The 15,380-nt window shown below is 38.4% G+C and overlaps 1 protein-coding gene across 2 annotated transcripts in view; it reads left to right on the top strand.

Annotated features, from left to right (window-relative positions):
* The window catches only part of htr2cl1 (5-hydroxytryptamine (serotonin) receptor 2C, G protein-coupled-like 1), a 227,722-nt gene that overhangs the window by 155,332 nt on the left and 57,010 nt on the right, over positions 1-15,380 (top strand). For both annotated transcript variants that reach the window (XM_036216569.1, XM_036216568.1), the window contains exon 4: positions 12,361-12,521. The gene's annotated coding sequence lies outside the window, so the exon portion shown is untranslated. The remainder of the gene's footprint in view (positions 1-12,360; positions 12,522-15,380) is intronic.

The following is a 15,380-nucleotide window of genomic DNA, read 5'->3' as shown; positions in this document are numbered from 1 at the left end:
TTCCAAAAGTGAAAGTCTTAAGTTTAAACAAAATAATAATGTGGTGTTTTGTAGATTTTAACAGTCATTGTGTTAGCTGCTTACAAAGGAGTGTAGAATATTATTACTCAGGCAATTGACATTATAGCATGAATCTGTAATGAGGACTCTGACAGTTAGCTGTCAGTAACACAAGCTTGTTTACGTGTACATTAGCATGCTAATTCATTTAACCCCTAATGAATATTGAGATTCCTTCTCACAGATCAATTTAATTTGGGTTATTAAATCATTATTAACAGAAACTTCAATAGATGAAGGCATAAAATGATAATGAGTTTAATTTCATTGCAATTAGAGTATGTGGAATATTGAATATTATACGCTGATTATAACAGTATAGATTCGGTGATCATAATGTAGCTCTATGCACACTTTGAACACTGACAGACAAAGACGAGTTAAAATACATGTTGAGTAATTTAATATTAACATTTAAATCTTAAAAAGAAATTAATTAATAATGTAATAATGAAAATGTTGGTTTAAAAGTGTATAAAAATTGATCAAGCATTGTTTTTTTCAAACATGAATATATTTGTTGGAAATATAAATATTAAGGAATTCCTAAACACTTTAGAGAAATAGTTGTTCTGTTACATGCAGGAGTGGCAGTTTGATTGAAGGTGGTCTCATCAATATGTGTCTAAAAACTGTAATTTCCCTGTCGAATAACATGCATTTCATTTTTAATTTGCACAATGTTCATTGTTTTGTTGTTGTGTTTTGCAAAGCAAATTTGCATACGGTATTGTTTGCATGCACCTTTACAGAAAAAATATCTTTCCATCATTTTCACAGAAAATCACACGCTGTGTGAAATTCAATAAATCTAAGCTTTTGCTCACACGCAATTACGCACAAATGCAGAAACACAACCTGTCATTTGACTCCCAATTCACAATACATTACCGTTGCATGAAGCACAGATTGCTACAGACAACTACCTGCAGTACATGACTCAAAAAGACAATATCTTCTACGGGTGTTTTCAGACAAGTCCGTCGGTCCGGACTGACTTTGGGTTTGGTCTGTGTTAAGACTTTCCGTCAACGGGACTATTCTGCTCTAAATCAAAGTTTGTGAACAAAATCACATGACTAAAGATCTCTTTACTCATGGTTGCTCTGCTCGTCAGTTTGGATACTTTATCACCTGCTACGGTGGATGTTTTTGTCCGGTTGTTCCACTCCGAGTATGGAGCCTATTCCGACTGAGAAAACTCAGTCAGAGCTCAGTCGGATTAGAAACAACTCGAGAGAGCGGTTCCTGGTCCTAGACCGAGGTCTGGTTGGCTGTATTCATACTGAAAACTTGTTCTAGGGAAAAGAAAACAAATATGTCCAGTCTGAATACACACACATTTAGCTTGGGAGGACTGCAAAAAGTATATAATTCAATAAGATATGTCCTAAATACATCAAATATCTTTGATGTATTTAGGTTTAGATAATCAAAGATATTTTTAGAATTGATTTCTTCTTTATGTTTGGGCGCTGTTAAAATCCACATAAGTTTGTGTTGCGCATCTTTTATTTGTTTTTACATATCCCTTTGATCAAGTGGCTGAGATAAAAGTAAAACATTTATACGTAGCCTTAGAGTTGTCATATGGACTAAAAATATCTATACAACACATTTTAATATCCAAGTCGTCATATATTGATGTTTGGTAGAGACCCCCTCCGTGTCACTTTTGGAAGTTTTGGGTGTCCCCAACTCGTTTTTTGACGTGCTGGCTATTCGTAAAATCAAGGGTCCGGTATCCTCAGGACGGGGTACCAGATGTGGTACAGGATGCAGACTGGTTCTCAGGACGCATCCAGTACTGGTACCCTAACCCAGTACCTGTGCCCTAACCCAGTTCGCGTACAGTACCGAATCTGGTTCACAGCGAGTACTAGATTCGGGTACCGGTGCACTCCGCGTCGTGGTATTGGACCGGATCGCAGCCTGGAGGTAGGGGACCCATGGTTAAATGGAGACAGCAAGCACATCAAAAAAACACAAGTTGGGGACACCCAAAACGTTGCGGTATGGGATGTGGACTGGTCCTTGGGCACATCCAGCTCAGGTACCCTAATCCAGTACCTGTGTCCTAACCCGGTACCGGTTCATGTCTGGTACCGGAACGGAGCGCACCGGTACACAAATCCGGTGCCAGTACCCTAATCCGGCACAGAACGCAGACCTAATGAGGTACCAGACGTGGAACCGTCTTCGGAACGCATACAGCTCAGGTACCCTAACCCGGTACCAGTTTGTGTCCTGTACCGCAATGAAGCGCACCGGTACCCACATCCGGTACCTTAACCAGGCACAGGATGTGATACCGGCGAAACCAGTACTGGCCCTCGGGACACATCCAGCTCAGGTACCCTAACCCAGTACCTATGTCCTAACCCGGTACCGGTTCGTGCCCAGTACCAATTCCACATCTGGTACTGCATTCGGTACCGCTTCCTGTGCCGGGTTAGAGTACTGGTACAGGATTTGGGTACCAGTGCGCTCCGGGTTTCGGTATTGAACAGGTTCTTGTTGGCAGCCCGGAGGTAGGGGACCCCTTATTTAATGTAAACAGCCAGCATGTCTAAAAATGTGATATGGAAGGATCCTTAACCAAACGTCAATATGTGACGAGTTGGTAGTAAGAATGTGTTGATCCAGATTTAACTTCAAGCTTTGTTTGGGAACAATTCATATTTATATACACTCAGAGGCTCAGAATGGCCACTCCTGAATAATCATTTCTAGCTAACGTCGACCCCAGCTTCCCTTCTCTGCACTCAACTCTTCATTTAGCGATGCTTTGTGAACCATAGTAGCAGCTGAGCACCAACCACACATGACTAGACAAAGCTTACCGGGTCATTCCAAACAATTAAAGCTGAAGTCGGTGTTGCATTGGACATCACAAATCTCACGCCATCCATGTTGCTGCAAACATGCTCACATGCAAAAGCAGGGTATTACATAAATCAGTCGATTGAGTGTTGTAAAAGATTTCTCACTGATGATCAAAACATAAAAAGAATGTTTTTTTTTAAATAATTCTGCATACTTTATGTATATATATTCATGCATACTCATAAGTACCTGGAGTGTCTTTTACTCAAACTGTCTTCTTGAAGAATCTTCCTTTCACTCTGACTCATAATTCATAAAGAAGGACCCTTATTGTACTTGATTTTAGTAAAAAAAAATAAAATGTATCAGTCAGGAATTTTAAGAAACTCTTTGCTTTACAAAATTACATTTTTCCAGTTGGTTGCCCAAAGTTACCCATGAGGGTATTAGATCCATTGTGTCCAGCTTTTAAACATGAACATTTGTTATGTTATTCAGCTTCCACCCCCTTGTCTGTGTAATAACTTCAAAGACGCATCACAATTATAACTCATGTTTGCGTGATTAGATTTGCCTTTGGATCTTCAGAAGTGTCTCTCATGAAACCAAAGGATCATACATTTATATTAGAGTTCTATTAAATTAAAAAAAAGGAAAAAAGTTTATTCAAACAAGTGAACCAAACTCGGTTTTTCAGTTCCTCACACAGTTGCTGCAGATTTGTCAGCTGCACATCCATGGTGCCAATCTCCAGTTCCACCACATCCTACATGTTATCATCTGAGGTCATTGGAGTCCAGTGAACTCTGTCATGTTCAAGAGTCTGAGATGATGCAAGCTTAATGACATGGAGCCTTATCCTCTGGAAGCAGCATCAGAAGATGCTACACTGTGGTCATACAGGGACGGACATGGTCTGCGACAATACTCGGGTGGACGCTGGTGGTGCAAACATGATCAATTGTGTGCAAAGAAAATATCCCCCACACCATCATACCACCACCACCAGCCTAAACCGTTGATACAAGGCAGGATGCATCCATGCTTTAATGTTGTTGAAGCCAAATTCTGACCCTACCATCGGGATGTTGCAGCAGAAATGGACATTACAACATTTTTCCAGTTTTATTGTCCAGTTTTGGTGAATTGTAGCCTCAGTTTCCTGTTCTTAGCTAACAGTGTTCTTCTGCTGCTGTAGTCCATACCTCAAGGTTGGACGTGTTGTGCGTCTCAGGGCATCTGCCTGCTGTCTGTACCGACTGTGCGAACAGAAAAAGGAAAGATGCCTTTTAATATAGGGCATCTACAGGGTGGAACTTGCCGCTTTCAAAGCTCACAGCTTTGCCACAGTTTGACGTTATTGTGAAAGACTTATAAACGAAACCACTAACCTTTAACTGTTTTTAATTACTTAGTTTGTTTTATTTCATCATATTTATTTACTTATTAGTGTATTTTTTTTCCTATGACATGTCTTGGGTGTGTGTAATTTTTGCTTCTTGGCCAGAATTCCCTTGAAAAAGAGATCAGTGGATTGCAATGGGATTTTTTTCCTGGGTAAATAAAAAAGATACTCTTCTGCAAACCTCGGTTGTAACCAGTTGTTATTTGTTCCTGTTGTCTTTCAATCCGCTGGAACCAGTCTGGTCGTTCTCCTCTGAACTCTGGCATCAACAAGGCATTTCCACCCACAGAACTGCAGCTCACTGGATATTTTCTCTTTTTCTGACCATTCTCTGTAAAGCCTAGAGGGTGAAAATCCAGCAGATCAGCAGTTTCTGAAACACTCAGACAGTTGCTGCCATGTGATTGGCTGATTAGAAATTTGGAGTTGGACCTAATACAGTGTCCAGTAAGTGTATAATATATTATAGAGATATATTTTTTTTATAAAATGATGGGTAATAATAAATGCAGGACATTATCTTTCCTGCAGCTGACATACCACACACTTCCAGCTGGACGGCAGCTTTGGCAGAACCGTACTTTACTCTGGTGGGATCGGCCTCACCCTGTTCAGTCAAACTCTTGGGTGCAATGGGTGTGTAATTTATAAATATTTATAAAAATACTACTTTGAGACTACAAATGCTGTATATTTATTCTGATTGGCGGATATTAATATAAAGAAGTGGATGTCCAAAGGAAGAAAGGCCTGTACAATTCTGGCGTGCAAGAGGTGAGTATTACTTGTGGATTGATTAAGGATAAGACTGATGTACAATGAACTGTACCTTTAAACCACGAGTAATTATTTATCATTAGAACTGCGGCGTACAGCGTTATTTTGAAGTCAAGCACCTTTTGATGCAGCCGTTGATTGCTCAGCTAATCTCCGTGCCAGGCCACATGAACTTTCCTCCACCTCAGTTTTCCACTGTTCTATTTATCAAATGTGATCAATATTCTGACACTGTCGGTGTCATTGTGCTTCTCTCCTTGCCTCCGGCTTTTCACATGCCCCGGCAGCTGGGCAGGGAGCTCCATAGTATAAAAGAAGCTCAACATCAAATTTGACTGAAAAGGAGAAATTATATTACTGTTCCAAAGTTGACTAACATTAAGTTTCTTGACGTCAATCTAAAAAAATTACCCTTCTACAGTGAGCTGAGTTTACTAAGGTCATCGTGTGAGTGGGGTGGTTCTAGACATTCCACTGAAAGCAGTAGATGATGGTTTCCATAAACTGTTGTTACAGTTTTTAAATAGACCATCAGAGGCTGATGTAAGGAGAACGCTGTGACTGTCGTCCTAAAGTATCTGATATTCAGAGGTCCTTTAGCATGTTTTGAGCATCAGTTGCCGGATTTTGGCGGTACCGTATTTTGGGGGAGCGCAACAAGCTGGCACAGCTAAAATTCTGATGCACGGTGAAGATTTGGCTTGGTAAAATATCAGAACTTTGGAGAAGAATTTGTGTTGTATCAACCAATTAGGAACTCAGCTTTAGCCCTATGGTGATGTAATACGCGAGTGGAGTCCAGCATGGCAACACATTTGGTTAAGGACCCCGCCACGTAACTTTTTGATGTTTTGGATGTCTGAAATTTGTCGTTTTTTAATGTGCTGGCTGGTTCTAAAATTAAAGGGCCACAGACCTTGGGACCGTATGCAGTACCAGGCGCAGACTGGCCCTAGGGACGCGTCCACTTCCAGTACTCTAACCCAGTACTGGATGCCGTACCAGACGCTGTTATGGGAGTGACGTGAGCCTGGATACTGTAGTTGACGTGAACCAGTACCAGGTTAGGACACCGGTACTGGGTTAGGGCTCTTACTGGTCCAAGAGGTCGGGGACCCATTATTTTTAATAGCCAGCACGTCAAAAAACGACTGGTTGGGGACACCTAAAACATCAATTTCTTTTTTAAACGGAGGAGTCCTTAGCCAAATGCCAATATGTGACTGTTGGGAATGAGAATGTTTTAAGCATGGAAGAGAATTCGATTGAGAAACTGATCAGATTATCTAAATATATTTAGCCACAGAAACACTGAACATGTTACAATTTCTATACATAATTTGATGTATGCATAACGCATAAGGTGTTCACATCAGACCAGCAGGGAGGGGCTTCTCATGTTTTTATAGTGTTTAATAGCCCATGTCCGCCACCTGCACCGTGGTAGGATGGTCAGCTCCTGTTGGGAAGATTGGGGGTTTTATTCCCACCTTGCCCGCCCATGTGTTAAAGTGTCCTTGGGCAAGACACTGAACCCCAACTTGCCTCTGGTGGAAGTTTGGCGCCAGTGTTCAGCAGCGTAGTACCCACAAGAGTGTGGATGTGTGTGTGAATGGGTCAGTGACTGTAAAGCGCTTTGGGCCTTTGAGAAATGTAGTAAAGCACTAAACAAGTATACACCATTTACCATTTATATATGAGAGACTTTGTGTCATACAATTCCGCCTTGGCACAAACCAAAATTATTGATTCAAGATCACTTTTAAAAGAGTAGGCACTTCCGTATTTTGAAAAGGACACTCCTCATATGTCACCATCAAATCCAGGCCCCCTGATTGGTCAAGGTTCAACTGTTTGGCATCTAAGCAGTCGTGCATTAAATAAACGTCCAGTTTGTACGTAGAGTCTGAGAATGGACTTTAAAAAACTAAAGCCGAAACGCAGGTTTGCAGGTGTTTCTACAAACTTTTAAACATTTCAACAAGAAACCAAGTGCAAAAAGTTTTGAATTATAAGGCTTTTAAATGAGCCAGCAATACTAGTTGTTCATAGAATTCATTCTCTCCAGATTAATGAATCCACATTTTCATTTAGGAATATTTTACTAATACTTTACCATTCCTATTTTCTATTATTTTTCTCTTTCATTACCCTACTTTCTTTGTTAATTCCCTGTGAGGTTAAGAATATAAATTGTTCAGTGAAACTCAGAAAATGTAAATTGGAGTGATTATTATTTCTAGCATGTGTCCTTTCTAAGAAAATGTGTTTTAGTCTCATTAGAGAACCAATATTTTTGTTAGCTTCAAGGTTTTAATTTTACATTTGCAATTTTGATAACTCTTTTTTTCCCTCCAGAGTAAATAGAAACTTCACAAAGTTCCCTATTTTAGATTAATGTTTTTTTAATATTTTTAAGCCATTGGTAAAACATAGGTACTGCTCATTTTTTATACAAATTGTCAGAAAAAATATTTTGTGGCATTTGGAAGATAAATAAGAAAAGAAAACACGTTTGGATAACTTTTTATTCTAAGTTCTTTGAGTATCCTCCAGTGACTCAATTATAAACTTAGTCAAATGTTTGTATTTTGTGTAGTAATTCTGTTTTTTTTTCCCTATTTGTACAGATTTTTTTTAATCAAATTACTGTATGTATTTTATGTAAACTCGTACCTTGACTCCAAAACTGTTTAGTTTATATTAGTCTATTCGGCTTGTACAATTCTTAGCAGTCTTTGTGAAACATCGTACTGGTAGGTTGATTTGAGAAGTTCTATTATAACATGTGTCCCAGTTCAGGTAGGAGGTTTTATTTCAGGCGGAAATGTTTTCATCCATTTTTGTCTGTTTTCTTCATTGCTATGTATTATTTGGATCCATCTCCTTTCTTGTCTTCATGGCTCTGCTTCCCCGGATATCTTTGAATAATACTTTCCTTCCTTTCCTCCTCACTAACTTGATGTTTTATTGTTTTCCTCTCCTAAAATAAAGCTGTATTGCAAAACCGTATCTCAGTGATCCATTAACATTCGTCTTCTGTGCTGCCTCCTTTCACTTGCACCACAGTCATGCCACGTCTTCCAATTATCTCAGTCTCTCTGTCTTTGTCATCATCCATCATTATGCTCCTTTGAATCTGGAGTTTTATGCTATTTTCCTTTCAGCTTTATTGCTCTATTCCCCCCAAAAAGGTTATACCTTTTCTCTTTCTTCTTAAGTTACCTGTAGCTCGGAGCTTCCTGTGTGTAATCTAAGGCGTCGTCAGTTTTAGGAACGCCGTGTTCTGTTCCCCATTGAATCCAAGAGTGAGCATGCTGCTATCTGTTATGTGTCAGTGTGGTTTGAGGTGTCTTTTAACACATTCGTCTTTTCCGCATACGCCTATCATGATGCGCATATTCAACACATCTTTTTATGTGTGCGGAACTGAGCTAAAGTTTTAGACAGGTGTGAAAAAATGTACAAATCAAAGAATGCTGCTAGAAATATAAATGAGTGTGTATTTTTAACAATTTACTAAATACAGAGTGGTTGAACAAAATAAAATTTATATTAAATCCATGTTCTGTGTCACCACCTTTTCCTTAAAACTAGCATAGATTCTTATACATTATATTACCAGAAGTACCTGCCTTGACTCACATATGAACTAAAATGCCATCCCATTCCCAAAGAGTTCAATATGATGTATGTCCACCTTTTGCAGCTATTCCAGCTTCAACTCCTCTAGGAAGGATACCCACAAGTTTGAAAAGAGTGTTTATAGGAATTTGTGACCATTCTTTTAAAATCGTATTGGTCAGGTCACACACTGATGTTGGTGGAGAAGGTCTGGCTCTCAGTCTCCACTCTAATTCATCCCAACGGTTTTCTATGGGGTTCAGGTCAGGACTCTATGCAGGCCAGTCCAGTTCACCCACACCAGACTCTGTCATCCAAGGTACTGGTGCAATGTTCCCACAAGATTGGGAGCATGGAATTGTCCAAAATGTGTTGAAAAATCCCTTTCACTGGAACTAAGGGTCAAAGCCCAACTCCTGGAAAACAATCTGGTTATACAGTTTTAACCTGATAGTTCTTTTATAGAGTGTTTTTTCCAGTGTCTTTCAGAAGCCCTGCATTGTATCTTCAAATATTTTATTTTTATTAGTTCTCCAAGAGGATGTGAGTTTGGTTAGTATCTTTTTAGTGGAAAAAAGACCAAACTGTACCATTCTTGTGGCAACCTCCAAACCCAAACGTGGAAAAGCGTGATTCATCACTCCAGAGAGGGCCCCTCCACTGCTCTAGAGTCCAGTGGCAGCGTGCTTTACACCACTGCATTGCACTTGGTGATGTGTGGCTTGATGCAGTTGCTCGGCCATGGAAACCCATTCCATGAAGCTCTCTGTGTGCTGTACCCGAGCTAATCTGAAGGTCACGTGAAGGTTGGAGCTCTGTAGCAATTGAGCTTCAGCATCCACAGACCCCTCTTTGTCAGTTTACGTGACTGACAACTTATTATTCCCAAACTCTTCCATCTTGTTATGATAGAGCTGACAATTCTAGGACATTTCACCCCTGGATTTTTGCACATGTGTCCACTGAGTTCCTGAGAGCAGCCCATTCTTTCACAAATGTTTGTAAAAACAGTCTGCATGCCTGAGAGCTTGATTTAATACACCTGTGGCCAGACCAAGTGATTAGGACGTCTGATTCTGATCATTTGTATGGGTGAGCCAATACTTTTGGTAATGTAGTGTGTGTACACTTTCACAAAGCCTGGGACTTTGAAGGATTATTGTGAAGTCTTTGATCAATCAATTATATCAGACAAGTAGGGATGTTATGATTCATTTTAGCAAAAAACTATTATTTAATGGTATAGCTTGATTCAATTTGTTTCTGCCTCAGACAGATCTATCTGGTAGGAATAGAAATCAATCGTTTCTCGATTAATCATTACACCCCTAACAAATTTGCCTTCTGCTACAGCCAAACATTTCCATTTTTGACTCATCATTCACAGACCTCCCCAGTATCTAACAAATAAAAAAGTCATTTAATAAATTCCATTAAACCACCAACATCCCAACAATTTTAATGGCTTGCTTGTTGGGTTTGTCATTAGTAAATTTAATCAGTTAATACTAAAATTGTCAAAAACGACAGGAAATAACTACCATAAGACTTTACACCAGGGGTGCCCAAACTTTTTCGCTCAAAGTGCCAAAATCTAAATGGGATCCCAGTCAGCAGGACAAATACGATGTGTTTTTGTGTGTCATGGAAAAAATGAGAAAATAAAGGATTTGGTTTAATGACTTTTTCCATAAAAGGGCATGTCCCGTGGTCAATATGCTGAATAAAAGAAATGTATTTATTTTGATTCTGTATTCATTACATGTCTTAGTGATTAGAATTTTATTCTTAAAAGAAGAATTCTTGGTAAGACTATCCTTCCTATTACTTTAACAGATTTCTTTGCTTATTTAAACGAAATCTCCTTATGGGTTAAGAATTGTTGACCTGTCTCTAAGAAGTTTATGTTTGCGGTGTTTTGTTTTTTTCTTTTCTTCTGCTATAACAACATTTAGTACATGGGGAATCTTAGTATTTTTGTCAGTATATACCCCATCTGAACAGTTCAGTCACTCAGTCATTTCTTTCCTCTCTGTGTACATCAAGCCACAACAATTTCTCATCCGTCTTTCACCACTCACTGTGCTCCACCTCTAGAGTGAGTTTGACGGCTTTAAACGTCTTACCTTCATAAATTCCAAACACAACATATCTCTTTTTACCAAGATGTGTGCTTTTTTATGACATGTCTGCATTAAACTGGGCCAGTGTGTCACACAAGGACCATTGTACACAAACATGCAGGTTTGGACAGTGTACTGTAATAGAGCGACTTTACGCACTTAAGCTTAAATGATCTTGACAAGCTTATGTCTAAAATTATTCAATAGAACATTTCATACAAAAGTGTCACAAATTCAAAAGTATTAATGACATTTTTAGTTTGAACCTCTTTTTTATTGAAATTAGACAGTTTTAAATGATTATTCAAAACACATCAAACAGTCATAGCCATAATAAAGCTGCTTTACTGAAATCGTGTCACATCCAACTGTTTTTCTAACGTGGCAAAACTGACAATTTTTGGTTTTGTGATTTTATTTATCGGTATTTGTTATCTGAATTGTCACACAGCAGTGCCTGCGTGTCCTCTTTTCACTGTATATCTTTGAAGTCACGGAACACTGCGCATCACACTGAGCATCTGGCCCTTCCTGGCTTCTCGGCCCGAGTATGAAAAAGATTGGATGAGCATTTGTTAGAGGGAGGAAAAAGTGGGAACAACAACCCTTTCATTCTGTTTAGGTCAAAATTGACCCATTTTCAAGTGTGAAAATGGGTCAATTTTGACTATCGTTCAGCCCAAATCTACATGGTACGCTATTTGTAAATAATTTTGTGTTTTAGTTAATCCTTAAATTGCGTTTGGGTCAAAATTGACACATTTTCAACTCTTGGAAATGGGTCAAAGTGAAAGATTGTGTCATCTATCTTATTTTACAAAAAATATTTTAAATATATGTATATATGTATGTATGTATATGTGTTGTATGTATGTAGAGTGACACTCATCTACGTAATAAAGTACGCTGCTACTCTTAATTAAACTCTATGTTGAGCACTGTTTAAATGTTCTTTAATAAATATTTACAAAGTATGCTGCTGAAATGTTTTTGATGAGTATGGATTGGTAACGGACATTTTTCTGCCTTTGGGGATCTGTATCGCAAATTTCGCGGATTTCGCGGATTTGCGAATGTCTCCGGTCCCTGACCCTGGGAATAAGGGGAGAGTACTGTATTAGCCATATATGTACACAAACAAGAATATGAACACAGGAGGTTTGTTGAAACATGAATCACACTTGTCACTCCTTGTTTAATGTTACAAATTGCTGTTTAGTCATATCATTGACTTGTTTCATCATTTTTCGAGCTCTTTTTACCCCTTAAATAATGACAATTCTTTGCTGTACTTACAAAGTACATGTTCATTTTGCAACAATCCCTTCGGTTATAATCTGTGTGTTTTTTTTGACATTTGTTTTTCCTTTCCTGCATTCAATGGATGAAAAAAATGGAGAGCAGATGTGATGGGTTGTGGTTGTTGCTGATGTGTGGGTGTGTGTAGGAGTCCTTGTGGTTTCTGGAGGTTTTTAGTCCCTCTTCACCTCATATTTTAACCGATTGATGAGTCAAAGTCTGTTTGTTTGTCTTTTCCCTGTTCAGGCTGATGTGATGCTGGTCCTCCACAGCAGATGAGTGCAGTGACAGACGACACAGGTTGACCCAAAGAAATAGACAGCAATGCCACGTCACAAACGGTCACTCCCGGCTGTGGATGCAAACGGGTCAAAGCTTCAAGTCCATCAATCAGCAGGAGAGTAAAAGTAAGTAAAACATTAGCAGACTCTCATCCTTTCTCTTTTCCCTTCCTTTTTTTAAACTTCCTCCACCATTCTTCTGTTTGTAAAACTTCAAAGTCACTTCTGCTTATGATGCAACAAGCAGTTTCCTTGATTGTGATGCCAGTTCTGACAGGTTTGTTGATATAGCTTAAGGTTCGTGGCTTAGGAGGATAAACTGTTGCTTAACTGTGCAAAATAAGAAAACTGTGTTTCTTCACTTTTGTTTGATGTTCCTTTATGTGAAAGACAGCTTTAAAGTTCCACTCCAATCATCTTTTGATCTATTTTCAAAGCGTTTCCAGAGGTCTTTTCATCATGATGAGCCCATTTTTAGCCAAAACCATAAAATGTGCAGTTTTCTAAGACATAGTTTCTGCAGAGCAGCAGAAGTTCATAAGAAATTCCCCTCTAAATTGTGGGCGGGACTTTTGACACAGAGTAAGCCTGCCCCTACTTCCCGACTTCACATCTGAGCCAACAGAAATACGTATGGAGTTCCCCAAGGCTCCATCCTGGGGCCACCTCTCTTTAACATCTACATGCTCCCACTGGGGCAGGTTATAAAGAATAACAACAGTAATTACCATAGCTATGCTGATAACACACAGATATATATTACATTGACACCAGGAAACAGACAGGATGTGCCACAAAATACATCTATTAAACAAAAACAAATCTGAGGTTAATGTCTTTGTCCTCCATCATGAGAAAAATGCTACAAGAACCTGTTAAAAACACCAAAAAAACAATATTTATTGAAGTGGGTCTTTAAATTTACATCAAGGAATCTTGAGCATTTCTAAAAGAATATGTACTATTAGTCATAATCATTTAAGTAAATGAAAACCCAGATTATAACATGTGACTCTGCAGTCTCCTTTCTAAGGTTATGTTGGAAGCTGGGAAGACATTGAGACATTGACTGAATCTCAATGTTAGATATTGATCTGATTGTTCGGGTCTTTGCTGAAACTGTTCACATCAAGACTCTTGATCATGTTGTTTCCTCAAACACAGACACTGCACTTTCACTTTTTTTTATTTATTTTTACACTTCTTTTGTGTGTCTATGTGAAGCTGCTGATTCCGTTTTGGTGTTTCTAGTGCTGTCAATCGATTAAAAAAATAATCAGACTAATCTTATTTTTGGATTGTGATTAATTACGATTAATCGTAATGTTTTACTGGGTAAATTTTATATGACAATATATAGCTTTTAAATAAAAACACACCAGAGAGATTTTTTTTCCTTTATTTTTACAGTCTGAAATGTTTTCACTTATAAAGTGTTAACTCAGATATCCCACAACTGCACAAAAACACATCAGCAGCAAAAATGTTAAGACTTCAGTGTCTGCACTTTTACTCCAAGAAAACAAATATGCTGAAACATTGGGTTTCTGTGCTTTAAATGAACTCATACTAAGGTCCAGGTGTATACTTGATTCTGATTGGCTTCTGGGTGTGGATGCACAACTTAAAACGAGGTTCCTACGACCTAGCCCAAATGTTCTATCAACATCCGGACAAAAACAAGTGGTGACCATCATATCTGTTGTGTTCTGATGTACCCACTAGGGGGCGATGTAAGATACAGCAGGAGGAGAAGAAGAGCTGAGAAGAGGCTTCCGACATGTTCTGTAAAATTACCTCACAACATAAGAATAACACTTTCCTCTACTGCTGCAGACGAGGTCTGCGCCGGCTCAGTGACGCGTTGTCGTGTTACCATGACAACAGTCCACGCCATAAATCAAACTTTGTGTGAAAAAGCAATCTAAACTGAAAAAAATAAGAATTAAGTACAAGAATCGGTTGAATATTTCTTTCTTTCATAAGTGACCATGATATAAGTGGGATAATGTCCCTCAAAGTGTGCTTTATTAGAAATTAAGGCTAATAACGCAATGGCGTCCTCGTGAAGTGGAGGAACAAATTGAGATAAATTGCGTTAATAAATATTAAAGCGTTACATTTTTTTTTATAAATTGCGTGCATTAACACGTTAACGTTGACAACCCTAGTTTTTTTTTTTTTTGGATACTTCTGTTATGAGTGACTTTTAACTTTATAAATCTTTGAATTATTAGGAAGAGCCATTTGTGAGTATAGTAACAATCATGCTTCAAATTATTCATTTGTAAAATGATGTTTTTCTTTAGCTTTGAAGCTGAAAGGATTTCAATGATGACACCATCTCATGGTATATTTATATGCAATTACTGTAGTTTTGGTTTTCATGTGTTCACTATATAACTATTTACACAACCCTTGTGGTGTTATGGTCAGTCTGGTGTTTTCCACTTGTTCCAGTTTGTTTTGTTGAGAAACTCTTTTTTTGTGTGTGTGAAATCATTTAAAAAATGCTTTATTGTCTGCCTTGTATACTTTAATTTTAATTTATTTTTGAAGAAGTCATGACTTAAGATAGATTTTCCTGACCTGGAGGTGTGTCTGGCTCAGTGGAGCTGCAGGGGGCGGTTCCATGTGGCCGCACCAGACCCATAATCCCCACTGCCACTGCAGTGAGAAAACCCCTCTCAATTTAGGTTTTTTTTAATTTTCATCTCTATAGCTGAAAAACACAAATACAAAAAAAAAATACTGCCTAACATACATACAGGTGATTGATTGTTTAACTTTTAGTGTTGTTAATCTGTAACATTCCAGCTAATCACAGGGACTCATTAAATACCGTTGAGTTCACACTCCTACAGTACATACATTTTACAGCAAATACAAACATTCTGAAAGACAGATTTTCTTTACACAGTTTTTCTTCCACAACAGCCCTGGGCTAAGAAAAAAACTAAAGCTGGAAGAAGATATAAATATATA

This window comes from Oryzias melastigma, linkage group LG18, assembly GCF_002922805.2.
Source record: "Oryzias melastigma strain HK-1 linkage group LG18, ASM292280v2, whole genome shotgun sequence".
Taxonomy (NCBI): Eukaryota; Metazoa; Chordata; class Actinopteri; order Beloniformes; family Adrianichthyidae; genus Oryzias; species Oryzias melastigma.
This window is presented reverse-complemented; position numbering and strand designations above follow the sequence as displayed.